The sequence below is a fragment of the Solanum stenotomum genome, chromosome 12 (genome assembly GCF_019186545.1).
Source record: "Solanum stenotomum isolate F172 chromosome 12, ASM1918654v1, whole genome shotgun sequence".
Taxonomy (NCBI): Eukaryota; Viridiplantae; Streptophyta; class Magnoliopsida; order Solanales; family Solanaceae; genus Solanum; species Solanum stenotomum.
The window spans coordinates 3994041-4007376 of NC_064293.1; the positions used below are offsets into that span (position 1 = coordinate 3994041).

At 32.2% G+C, this 13336-nt stretch overlaps 2 pseudogenes; both read left to right on the forward strand.

The window, feature by feature from the left end:
- The first annotated feature begins 6448 nt into the window (after window positions 1-6448).
- The window catches only part of LOC125847008 (F-box/LRR-repeat protein At3g59200-like), a 29994-nt pseudogene continuing 23106 nt past the window's right edge, over window positions 6449-13336 (forward strand).
- On the forward strand, window positions 8503-8598 carry LOC125849636 (U6atac minor spliceosomal RNA; annotated as a pseudogene).

Here is a 13336-nt window from a genome sequence, read left to right on the forward strand (position 1 = left end):
CCTCATTTGACGAAAAACCCCAAATCAACTTAAATTAGCCCAATTTCAACTGAAATTACCCAATTATCTATTTTAACCCTTATCCAAATCCGACCCACAATACTAAATGGCAAATAACAACAAACCGCTAACTTCTCATTCTCTCTCAACAACTTGTGCATACATCTGAAGAAATGGGGTTGGAATCAACGGTGAGATTTTCACTTTGTTGATGTTCTTGATGAATATAGAGAGATAGGTTTTCACCAAAAAGTGTAGCAATGTAAAAAGAACCCACCATTACCAAAATGCTCGAACTTATCAAAGATCCACCCATTTTTCCCCTTTCAATTTTCTCTTCAATCTAATAATGCTTATATATGAAAAAGATTACAAATTTTGGATGAAATCAAAACAATTGCTCCTCGAAAAATATTATGGACAGATCTCGGGTTTTTTTGTGTGTGTTTGGAGCTGAATGAGTTTCTGGTTGGAGAAGGAAGATGGTTTGAGGGAAGTCGACCAGTGGGGTCGATTTGGGTGTTTTTTGGTGACATTTTGGCTGGAGAAAAGAGACAGTAAAGGGTGGTATGGTTCGTCGGAGTTAACGTCTGGTTGTGAGGTGGTTTACGATTTTTTTTCCGTCGGAGTAGGCTGGTTTCAGATGGGTTTGGTCGCCGGCCAAAAAGTGGGTGATGGTGGCTATGTAAATAGAAAAAATGGGGTTGTTTAGGGGGGTTGTTTGGTGGCTGGACAGCAGCGTGGAGATGAGAGGCTGGTCGGAAAAATGGAAAAACAAAGGCTGAAGTTATTGCTTCTTCCCCCCTATTTTCCCTTTGTTCCTCCTTTTCAATAATTACAGGCAAATGAGGAATTGCAAATGAGTATTTGCTTCTTGTTGATTTTTTAGATTGCTTTCTCTTCAGACGTTACCTCTTGGGTTAAGTGTCAGAGGGGTCGGGCATGGGTTTAAAATTAGGTAATGGGTCATTTTTTAAGATTCGGGTTAATTTAAGTTGATTTGGGGCTTTTCCATCAAATGAGGGGTATATATGGTGAAATTAGTAACGGTGGGGTAAAACTAACTTCACTTTAACGGTAAGGGCATAGTCAACTAATAAAACAAAGTTGAGGGGTATTTTTGACCCTTTTCCCAAAAATAAAATAGGGGTTATTGTGCCTTATATGCAACAAGGGGTTATTGTGCCCTGTGAAAACATGAAAAATAAAATAGGGGTTATTGTGCCCTATATGCAACCAGGGGTTATCGTGCCCTGTGAAGACATGAAAAATAAAATAGTAGTCATTGTGTCCTATATGCACCCAGGGGTTATTGTCGTTGTGAAGACATGAAAAATAAACTAGGGGTTATTGTGCCCTATATGCAACAAGGGGTTATCGTGCCCTGTGAAGACATGAAAAATAAAATAGTGGTTATTGTGCCCTGTGAAGACATGAAAAATAGGGGTTATTGTGCTCTGTGAAGACATGAAAAATAAAATAGGTATTATATTTTTTTTATTTTTTATTTATATTATTATTATTATTATTATTATTATTATTATTATTAGTTAATATCATTTATTTTATTTTATTTTTTTTAATTTTGTACATTTTCCAATCATAAAAAAACAAAAATAAAATAAAAATAAAATAAAATGCCCCAGATTATTAAGTTAAATAATCCTTTTTATTGTTATTATTTTTGTTGTGCATATTATAGGAGAAAGGGGATTCAAGAACTTACTTTCGTAGTGTTTGTCCCTCGCGAATTACTTGCACGATTTTGTTTTATACCTATTTTGAAACAAAGAATGTTTTGTTAGTTTTTCTAAATGGTGGTTGGCTTGTGACTTTGAATATCTTGTGGGGTTTAACTTTGAATCCGTCTCGCTTGAAAGATTCATCATATTGATGATTGCGTGAATAGCTTGAAGATGCTTTAGAGACAGTCATTATCTTCCCTTGAAACACTTCTCATGAACATTTTGACCCATTACCATTTTGTGCACGTTGTGTGGTTTATCCTTTCCTAAGCAACTCTCTTGCTTTACTGACTTTTCACACGGTATCGATTTTTGATATTTTTGTCTCGATTGGTTCATAGCCCTAGTCAATGTTGTGTATGCCCCCAACATTCAACTGGAAATACTGTAGTCAATTTAGCGGCTTTAATTTTATTTTCTTACTTGACGCGAGTTTATGCTGAATAAGGCACAAAGAATACCGAACACAAGTACAAATGACACAAATGAAAGGGTTATGAAAGAAAAGTTATATCTTTAGAAGGAGAAAATGAATAAGTAAATGTTTAAAAGGACTGAATGTTTGATCCTTCTAAGTTGTTCGAATCTAACGAAACAATGTTCTACCTTTCAGTCTATAGCTTGACTTCTATCTTGATTGTGCTCACACCTAGACGAAATGTCATCATTTGATCAGTGGTGCCTTTCGTGGTTTTTCACCAATAAGACATTCTTATCTCCTTCTCTCAACTTACTATAGTCTTATAGTGCCAGTGAGGGTTTTCACTCATAAGACTCTCTCATTTTTCTTTTATTTCTTTGTTGTATGGAATATTCATAACAATATCATGTCTCAGCCTTTGGAGAATTGAAGAACATGATTATCGTTTTATTGAGCGATTAGACCGAGCTGCCTACGTATCCTCTTAGGAATCAGGTCAAACGTAGTTCAATAAAAATCAAAAAATATTTTTTTTCTTGATTTCTTTTTTTACAAAAGACATCTTTTATTTTGATAAACGAATCAGTTCATGGTTGACGATGTTTTGACTTTAGTTGGTACCAACAATTAGTATGATGCATATGAATCACCTTCAACTACTTTCAAACAATTTTGAGGTCAACTTTGAGTAATCCATATAGTTTCAAATAGTATCTCAAACATACTTAAGTATTTACAAGATGATTTCATCTTGCCTAAATTAAGGGATAAAATTATTCATATACTCATGTTTCAAGTGCCCTTGCAACAAATGAAGTCCTACTTCACACACAATAAGAATAATTTTGATCATAGGACATTTTTGAAAGTCACTCACACTCAGAACGATATTCAATGCATGAGATTGAGATACCATATGCTTGGCCCTTATGTAAGTATCCACTAATGTGAGAACACCCAAAAATGAGATCAAATAAGACTTGTCATCGTCTTGTAATATCGGCTTAGAGAAAGATAGGATGTTCATTTGGGATAAAGTGACTATTTCCTCCTTAAACTTTGTACAGTGCTTTCAATGTTTTCATTTTCGCATTTGACCTTTGTTTTCGTGAATTCTTCTCCTCATTTATTTTTCTTTTTATTCTCATTTTCTCTCTTTATCGTTGAAGGTTTTTTTTTCATTTTTCCGTTGTAGCTTTTCTTTTTCATTTTTTTTTACTTTCACATATTTGGCATTTGCACTTTGTTACCCAACTTAGTCGTTAGTACTCTGTAGATAATTGATAGTGCGCTCAAGGAGGTGGGATCAAGGGATAATGCATTTATGCACTCAAAATGATATATGATAAGATGTGACTATTCAAATAAAAAGGTTCCAGTCTCGAAAAGGGAGTTCTATGGATAACATGTCATTCGGTAGGCTTGAAAGGCACAATCGAATCAAAGAAAGCCTATAATCCTTTCCCAAGTTAAATGTTGCTCAAAGTTTCATCTCAGCCAACATTCGGGCCAAGTTCTAGATTAACAACGCCACATATTGAATTTTGACATCTAAAGCTCACCACACAATGCACATGAAACAATGAGGTCGAATTTGTTTTAGCCTTAACTTTAAGCAGGATAATTTCTCGAGTATTACAGAAATATATCAAGAGGTACCAAAAGAATCTATTGTTCACAACAAAGTTGGTTTGTCTTGCCAAATAATTTAACAATTTCTTATTTTTTCCTTATACACACTCCTAAGTATGTTGGTACCAACCAAGTCAATAATAATTAATTCTTAAAGAATTTTTTTTATCTCCTTTTTTTAGATTTTAAAATAAGCAAGAGAAACATTCTTATTCGAAATTTGAATAATAATAAAAAAACACCTTTTTTTTGCCCCAATTTTTGTGATGAGCACTTTCTAGATCTTTCCTTAGTTAGATCGAACCTCAAAATAAGATTGCCTACGTATCTTGTTAAAGCAAGAATCAGGTCAAACGTAGTTCAGGAGATTTTGATGTATGAAGTATAAAACTTTTGTTTTGTTTATGTTTTGAGAAGGGTAAAAATTCTACTTTTAGAAAGGATAAACAATTGATTTTTTTATTTTAATTTTTTAATTCTTAAAAAGGATTAAGAACTTCTTGTTTTTTTAAAAAAATTGAATAAGGATCACCAAATCCGAGGAGGGTTGCCTACGTATCACATCGATGTGAAAATCAGGTGTGCGTAGTTCATCCAGATTGGACAGTTAAACAAATTTTTCTGTCACACCCCCTATTTTTCCTCAAAATTTTGATGTTTTGAAAGAAAAAAGAGTTTTTCCAATTAAAGTGCCATTTTGAAAAGGGATTATTTTATTATTTAGAGGCGCCACTTGAAATTGAGTTTTGGTGTTCCAAGTCACCTTATTTAAATCCCTAATCAAAAGGAAATTTGACTATTTATTTTATTGATCTGCGAACCAGAAATTCGGGTAAGGGATCCTGTTGACCGAGGGGAAGGTGTTAGGCACCCCTCGAGTCCTGTGGTTCTAGCACGGTCGCTTTATTTACTATATATGACTTAAATTAATTTCTTTTCTTATGCTTTTTCGCCTTTTTAAAAAAATTAGTTTTCCTAATTATTCATTATTTATTTTTTTACCATAAATATCTAAATAATATTCATATATCCGCTTAATTATATACCTTAATAATTTGAATTAAAGTGATAATCATCTTAACGCTTATTCTAAAGGCAAACTATTTTTTTTAATCAAAATAATATATTAAAAAAAGACTAAAACACATTCCACATAGGTTTCCTAAATCACTAATCAATTAAACTTCAGTTTATATCATAATCTAACAAGTCTACAAATAATTTCAACAAAATTTTCTTAAGTGAAAACTAAGCTCCAAGAAAATTAATTATTCAAAATTAAATATCACGAAACCAATTTCAATATTAATTGCATCTAAAGAGCATAAAACAATAATACTAAAAAATGTATGATACATCTTTTATTTTTATTTTTATTTTTATATTATTTTTAAAGCAAGAAACGTCTTCGGTTCCGTTTTCCTAAGCATTCGTAAATTCTCAAAAATAATCACAACATGCATCACAAATTGATATTACATAATAATAACATGCGATTCAAAGAACTTCATATTATTGGAATCGAGTTTTCGTACAAGTATCCTATTTAAATCATGTGAGAATTAGAGTTACCTCGCTGCGAAAATTCATACCACAAAATCAACTGCTACGATCTACTTATTTCCAAAGTTAATCGATAATCTTAACTAGAGCCACGAATCCGAAACCTTGAGTGAAACCTCGAACGCTGACTTAATTCTCAAAATAAAAAAATCACTTTTGTTATCTTTTTCTCTCTGTGATTTTTTTTTTTGCTCGGTGTATCTGTGTATTTTTGTCTATTTTTTTTCATTACTGAGCGTGTGTTTTTATAATAACTTTGGGTGTGAGTCTGGTGCTAACTAAAAGGAATGTGATGGAGTGGGAATAGGATTTAATTTAAAATTTATTTGAGAATTTTAGGGTTGAGATAAAGGGAGAAAAATAGTAATATAATATTTAACAAAACAAAAAATAATAAAAAAAAAACAAATAACAAGAAAAAAAAAAGGTAGGAAACATGTATTGTTAAAAAAATTCAGAAAAGATCGTGCAAGAGAGAAAAACTAATAAAATAAATAAAAAATAGAATAAAAATAGAATAAAATAGATGAGAGGAGGATTTTTAGGAAATAAGTTAAGGAAGTTGGGGATAATTATGATAAAGGGTAAGGTAATTTGAAATATTTAGGATTTCTTCTTTTTATCTTTTTCTTCTTCTTCTTTTTCCTACTTTTTCATAATACATACGATTATTATTATTTTTTAGACTAGATAAAAGTTGAAGAATTAAACAAAAAATACATTAAATTCACAAACTTTCTTTATTAAACTTTAAACATAAATGAGCTTATAATTTGTTGTAATTTCAAATTTATTTTTTCATTTATTTTAAATATAACCCTACTGAAGTAATAATATTTAAGTATTAAAAATGGTGTAAAACATTTAAATTTTGGTAAAAAATTAGGTGTTCACAGCATGAGTTATATTTGGAGACTATTTCTTATGTGTAAGTCTTCTGCTGAGTAAGTAAGTCATGCCAAGGGTTTGCTTGAGGCCAACAATGGTTCTCGAGTGCCAGTCCTGCCCAGGGTGTAGGCTCGGGGCGTGACAAGTCATTCGCACACACTACAGTTTTAGGCAACAATAGTAGTACAGTTTGAACAACATGAACAACCAAAACCAATTCTCTGGCAACTCTGAAAGTCTGTTTGTTGAAAACTTACCTCAGAAAAAAGTAAAGATTGAGAAAGAATGTGAAGAAACTGATAGGATTAGTAAGCTACCTTATGCTATTATTGTCCAAATTCTTTCTTTGTTGTCAATAACAGATGTGTTCAAAACAACTATTATCTATAAAGATTGGCAATACTTCTGGACTTGTATCAACAACATTGTTTATGACAACGAGGAGTATGGTTGTTTAGATAGCTCGACATTGCACAAATTCATTTCCTTAACGGATAATGTACTACCTCTCCTTAGTTTCTCTAGCATTAAAAAGTTGAGTTTCAATTTTGTGTCCAGATATGGTGATGGTCTGTCTTATTTTCCCATAATTGAAAAGTGGCTTGAATTTGCTGTGAATAAGAAAGTGGAGGATTTATGCATGAATATACGTCATAGATCTATTTATCCGATTGGGAATGACCAACCCTATAGCTTTCCAGAAGTTCTCTGTAGTAGTTCATCGATTATAAAAGTCAACTGCGAGAATTGCAGAATATTAGAAGATTGTGTACTAAATTGGACATCTTTGAAGATTTTAACGCTGGAAAGTTTGTTTCTCTGGGATGAACATATTAAACAAATAATGTCAAAATGTTCTCAATTGGAATCTTTGAAGATACATAAATTTTGTGGTTTTAATTGTTTGCACATGACTTCTCCAAAATGTAGGCGACTGCAATTGATCAATCACAGTCATCCTCCTGGGGATTGGTATCCATTCGAAAATGATAATGATACATGTTGCTTTGAAATTGTTTCTCCATATGTTGAACATTTAACGATTTCTAGGGGTTTTAATTATAAGAAAATTAAGCTTAGGGACTTGTCATCTTGGAACCATGTCAATCTTAATCTCTACTGTCATGAATTTGCTGAAAGGGATGAAAACATAGTGAAAGATTTTTTTGTAAGTGTTCATTGTGCTAATGAGCTAATATTGTCAACCTGGTTGATCAAGGTCAGTTATCAGTTCCAAACGTCTCCAGTCTTTTTATGTTGATTCTGAATAGAGCTTCTGTTTTATGTTCTGCATCATTTTTCTATTTAGGTGATTTCCATTTTGATGTTGGAAGGGAAGACGTCTACTTACCGTTGCTGGAATGCAGATGGTTTACAATAAGTTCCTGTATTTCAAAATTTTCGTTTCCCCTACTAGACAACCTCTTAAGGTTGACTCCTAAGTTGGAAAATTTGATGATATTTCCTGAAACGACGATATCTTTTTTATTCATTTCTTACTTCACGGTATCTTTATGTCAAATGTATATTGATCCCCTACAGCCTCAACGACTAACCTGATTTCTCCTTGTTCAGTATTTGTAGTACCATCCTTTTTTTGAGAACAAAGTGAATGAGTTATTGAAAGACAGGAAGTAGCTCTCCCTTGAAGAAAACATTTTCAAAGTTGTGTTACAGAATTTGAAGAATGTCAAGGTTATGCCATTATGTAGTCATACGGATACATCTGATGCAACAAAGCTCGATCAATTCTTGAAGTTCTTACTTGAGCATGCAATAAATCTGGAGAAACTGGTTATAGTGCCAAAGCATAAGGAATGCAACAGTTGTTCTACTGATACCTCAAATTTGAAGAAGAATTTGTTAGCTTTTTCAACAACTTCTATTAGTGCAATTATTTCCTTAGGAAGTTAGGAAAATTTGAACTTGCACTTATCAGACACTGTAATTTCGAGCTTGCACCTATTTTACAATAATTCTTTAATATTATTTCATTCATGAGTATTTCTAGCTAATCACTACAATTGCATGCATCAATTTTGGGTTTGCACCATGTTGCAATCACATTCAGGAGGAACAAGTCATATTCTAGATGATGTACAAGTCATAGATTTAAGATTGTCTCCAAATGAAGCGGTTTAAAAACATAAATATGCAGCTTGCATTAATTATATTGAATTAAAACATAATTTTTTGAAGCTAACCATTAATTAGCACAAAATATATAATTGTTCATCCATTAACCTGAGGTTTGTGTTCGTAAACAGGGGAGTTGGTTGGCATCTCCCCTGATAGGGATGGATGGGGAAACAACCTTAAGAATGGGGTGCACTAGATGGTGCAGTTTCTCCCTTAGCAAGAAGCCCTAGTTTCGAGCCTTGGGTATAGAAAAATCTTTAGTAAGAGTGTTACTCACGAATCTAGTAGCTACTTGAGGTAAGTAATTAATTAGGCTCCAATGTGGATACCAAACAACTTTTAAAAAAAGGAAAGTGGTTTTACGTAGCCTGCATTCTCGCATAACTTATTCCATAATCCTCCATGGTGGTGGGATGTTTTCTCCCCTAGGGAAGAGTTACACGCCTTCCATATCTGGTAGACCACTACTACTAATCCTATTGCCTGCCAGTACCAGGTCTTTGCAGCCTCTTTCTCTTGTGAATCTATCTAGCCTTGTTCATATTCCTCTGTAATCCAGTTGTCTCGTCCCTTTTCCAAGACACTAAAGTATTGCGAGTATGCATCTTTTTTAGAATGGACACTCAAAATATATATGCTTCATTGTTTCTGGTACATCCCCACATAGCTGGAATTTATCATCGTGGCATATCTCCATTCTATACAGCTTTTCTTAGGTAAGATCTGTTGGGTTTTAAAAGATGTGAATGGAAAATGAAGAGTTGCGACTTTTATGAAGAGCTACGACTTTTATGAAAAGTTGCGACTTTTATTAAAGTTGCGACTATTATGAAGAGTTGCGAATTTTATGAAGAGTTGTGACTTTTATGAAAAGTTGTGACTTTATTAAAAGGTTGTGACCTTTTCGAAAGATTGTGACTTTTCCAAAGGGTTGTGACCTTTCTGGTAAGGCACAATAAGAACCTATTCACACTACCCTTTATTGTCTATAAATAGAGGGATTTCCTCTCATTTTAAGAGAACCAATTTTCTACACTTCTTATACTACTACTAAATCTAGTATTCTAAGTGTGCTTTACTATCATTGAGTAGTTCACTGACACCGTGGTTTTAGGTACCGATACACTGGTGAGTAAAATCGTTTTATCCTGGGAGGATATATTTCATTAACCTCAGGTATTTGAGGGGAATAATTTCCTTAAGGGGACACTATGCATTCAGTGGGCTCAATTATCTTCTTTGAGAAAAATATTTTGTATATTATTTCTAATATGTTTCTGATTCTTTTTTCTCTACTGGTTTTAATTTTCTAGTTTTGAAAACACTCTTTAAACTTTGTTGTTTCTTAACAAGTTCTTCAAAGTTTTTGTTCTAAGTATCTTAGGAATATAGGATGAACAATAATCTTAAGGAAATTATTATACTATTTCTTGTATACTACTGATTGAGGAAAACATAACATGGAAGTACAAGATTAATGCACCACTTCTTCATAATTCGGTGCCTTGTTTAGCAAGGTGAAAGTGAGAATGTACCTGAAAAATTGGTGGTATTCCGGTTAAATATTACACCAAGTAACCTTATAATTTATCCAAAGAAGAAAATAGTTTTTAAAAGTTAACTCTTTTGATATTTATCACGTGTGTCTTTGGAAAAAGATCTGCAAACTATATGTTTTTGAATGATTTTTTCTTGGCAAATAGTGTTGCCTTTAAAATTCTTCAATTTGCAGAATGAGATATGCAGATTTTAGTTTGATAAGATAGTATGTCAAAATGTTACAGTTGGAAGGCTATTTGAAAAGAAAAGCATTTCTATGTGAGAATCTAAGAATATGTTTTATTCTATTTGGGAAAAAAACTTTTGTAATCTTGTAGTCCGTGTGAAATTTGATTGTGTATGATTATTGTAGACTATAACTTTTGTAGTTTTCTACTCTGGATAAATTAGACTATGCAATTGGGTTGAAGAATATGAAAACTTCACCTAATAAGTCAGTGTTGTACTTTTGGTTTTCTACAAACATCATTGCTAAATAGAAACAAATTGTACAAATTGTTTTTGTCTTTATTGTTAGTATTCTAAATATTAAGTGGTATGTCTAATTGTGATAGAGAAAAAAAAGACCAGTGACTTAAAGACTGTGATTTTTTTTCCTGCAATAGATGTCTCTATGGAATGAGCTTTGACACTAGGTAAAGATTATCAAACAAAATTGAAGCACTATAATTCTTTTGTAGAATAATGATATTTCCAAATGAGGTTCATATGATAGTATGAAAAAAATATGTGGAAAAACTATTTTCAAATACTTGAAAAATATTTTTGAGATCATATTTAAATGTGGGGGTTCTTTGCTTATGATAAAGATAAAATTAGACTCAGTGTCTAATTTAAATTTGGACCACAAGATATGAAATTCAATGATACTTTTGTATTGTGTTAGACCCACAAATTTTTTGAAATATATTTGATGTTGTGGTCGTTGATTTTTTTTTATTAGTATATGGTATGACTAGTATGAAAATACCAAATTATATATATATACTTGTTCAAAATAATTGTGTTCTTTTATGAAAAAAGTGTCACTTAAAATGTTCTGATTTTTCATGAAAAGATATGTCTATTAAAATAAAACTATTTGTATAGATATGAATATTGGTGGATAGTCATTTGTCATGTTTTGTAAAAGAAGCATTTGGATTATATTGTCTTTATTGGACCCGATGAGACTATGTTCATGGGTAGTTCTATAACAATCAAATTGAAAGTTATGGAAAAGTCCTTCTGAAAAAGACATTTGACAAGGTGTTGACTCTAAACAATGATTCTATCACACAAAATTATAAGAACTAGGAACAAAATATTTGTGAGGAAAAGCTACCTCACAGAGAGCTTTTCAAACTCAATATTTTTATTTTTTCTTAGTTGCTTGAGTCAAACGGTTTGTGACACGAACACTTGGAACAAGTCCATTACAAGACCTTGCAAGGAAAATTGATCAACTTAGAAGTTTTGTGTAACTTTGAGTGCAATAAATAAAAATGTCAAGTTTGTGTTTTTGACATGAACACATGGAACATGTCAATTACAAAACCTTGCAAGGAAAATTGATCAACTTAGAACTCTTGTATAACTTTGAGTGCAATAAATAAAAATGTCAAGTTTGTGTTGAATCTAAATATGCTAAGAATTCTTATAAATCCGTTGAAAGGAATTTTAATCCCTTAAAGTTTATTTACACTGACTTTTGTAATATGAAGTCAAAACCATCTCGTGGTGGAAAAAAAGTATCTCATAACTTTTATCGACAATTGCATTAGATACGGTTATATCTATTTGCTGAATGTTAAGGATGAAGCAATAAAAATGTTAAGGCAGTATAATATTGAGGTTGAAAATCAATTGGGAAAAAGATAGAAAGTGACCAAGATGGAGAGTTTAAGTCTCCTTTTGCATAAATATGTTTGGAAGTTCCCCATTCACCTCAATCTAATGAAATTGTAGAAGAAAAAAATGTGAACTTTGAAGGAAATGATGGATACATTACTTATAAGTTCAAGTTTACCAAAAAACTTGTTTGGAGAAGCTATCCTTACAGCAAAAGGGAACAACAAAAAGTTTTGTCTTTTCAGAAAGAAAGCAATAAAAAATTTTGTTTGTTCAAGATACAATCTATTCCATATGAGAAGATTCTGGACTGTAAAATTAGATTTGAGTAGTCTAGTGAAGGGTCTGAAAGACCTTGGAAAAGACAAAAGGAGCATGTACTTAATAAAGAGATTCAGAAGCGTAATAAATGTCAAAGGACATCTACTTTCTTTGGATCTGATTTTGTAACATTTCAAATGTCTTTTGTGGACTCATCCTTTTGGAAAGATGGTGTCAAGAGTGAGATTGATTCAATCTAGAGCAACCACATTGGAAGTTGATTGATCTCTTCCAGGAAATAAACCTTTGGATTCAAAGTGAATCTTCATAAGGAAAATGAAAGTCGATGGAACTGTTGATAAATACAAAGCAAGACTTTTTGTCAAAGGCTTTAGACAAAAAGAAGTTCTTGATTTTGTCGACACATACTCGCCGGTAACTAGAATTACATTCATTCGGATGTTAATTGCATTAGTTGTGGTATATGACCTCCAAATTCATCAAATGCGTGTGAAAACAACTTTCTTAAATGGAGAATTCGGGGAAGAAATTTACATGGAACAGCCCGAGGGTTTTGTGGTTCATGGTAAAGAAAAGAAAGTGTGTGAACTTGTTAAGTCACTTTGTGGATTAAAACAAGAACCCAAACAGTGACATAATAAATTTGATCAAACCATGTTGGAAAATGAATTTAAGAATGATGGAAGTGATAAATGTGTTTACATTAAAATCACAGGGTCATTGTTTGTTTGTATATTGGTGACATGTTGATCATCGGTAGATACACTAATGACATAAATGCTACTAAACATATGCTAGAAGCAACTTTGATATGAAAGATCTTGGAGTTGCTGATGCGATCTTAGGTATAAGAATCCTTAGAACTCCATAATGTTTAGCATTTTCACGGTCTCATTACATTGAAAAGGTACTTGACTAGTTCAAATATTTGGATTTTAATATTGTCAAGACTCCTATAAAGGTGAAAGTGACTCACAATTGAATTATGCTAGAGTATTAGAAAGTATGATGTATATCAGGAAGTGTAGGTGATCAGATATAACATGTGTTATTAGTAAACTGAGTTGGATTACGAGTAATTCCAATTGAACTCATTGGATGAAATTGAAAAGAGTTTTGGGGTATCTGAAATATACTCAAAACTATGTCTTGCATTATAACAAATATCCTTGCAGTATTGAAAGGATATAGTTATGCAAAATGGATCACCGGATCAAATGAAGTAAAATCCATGAGTGGATATGTACTTATTCTTGGTGGAGTAGCAGTCTTGGAA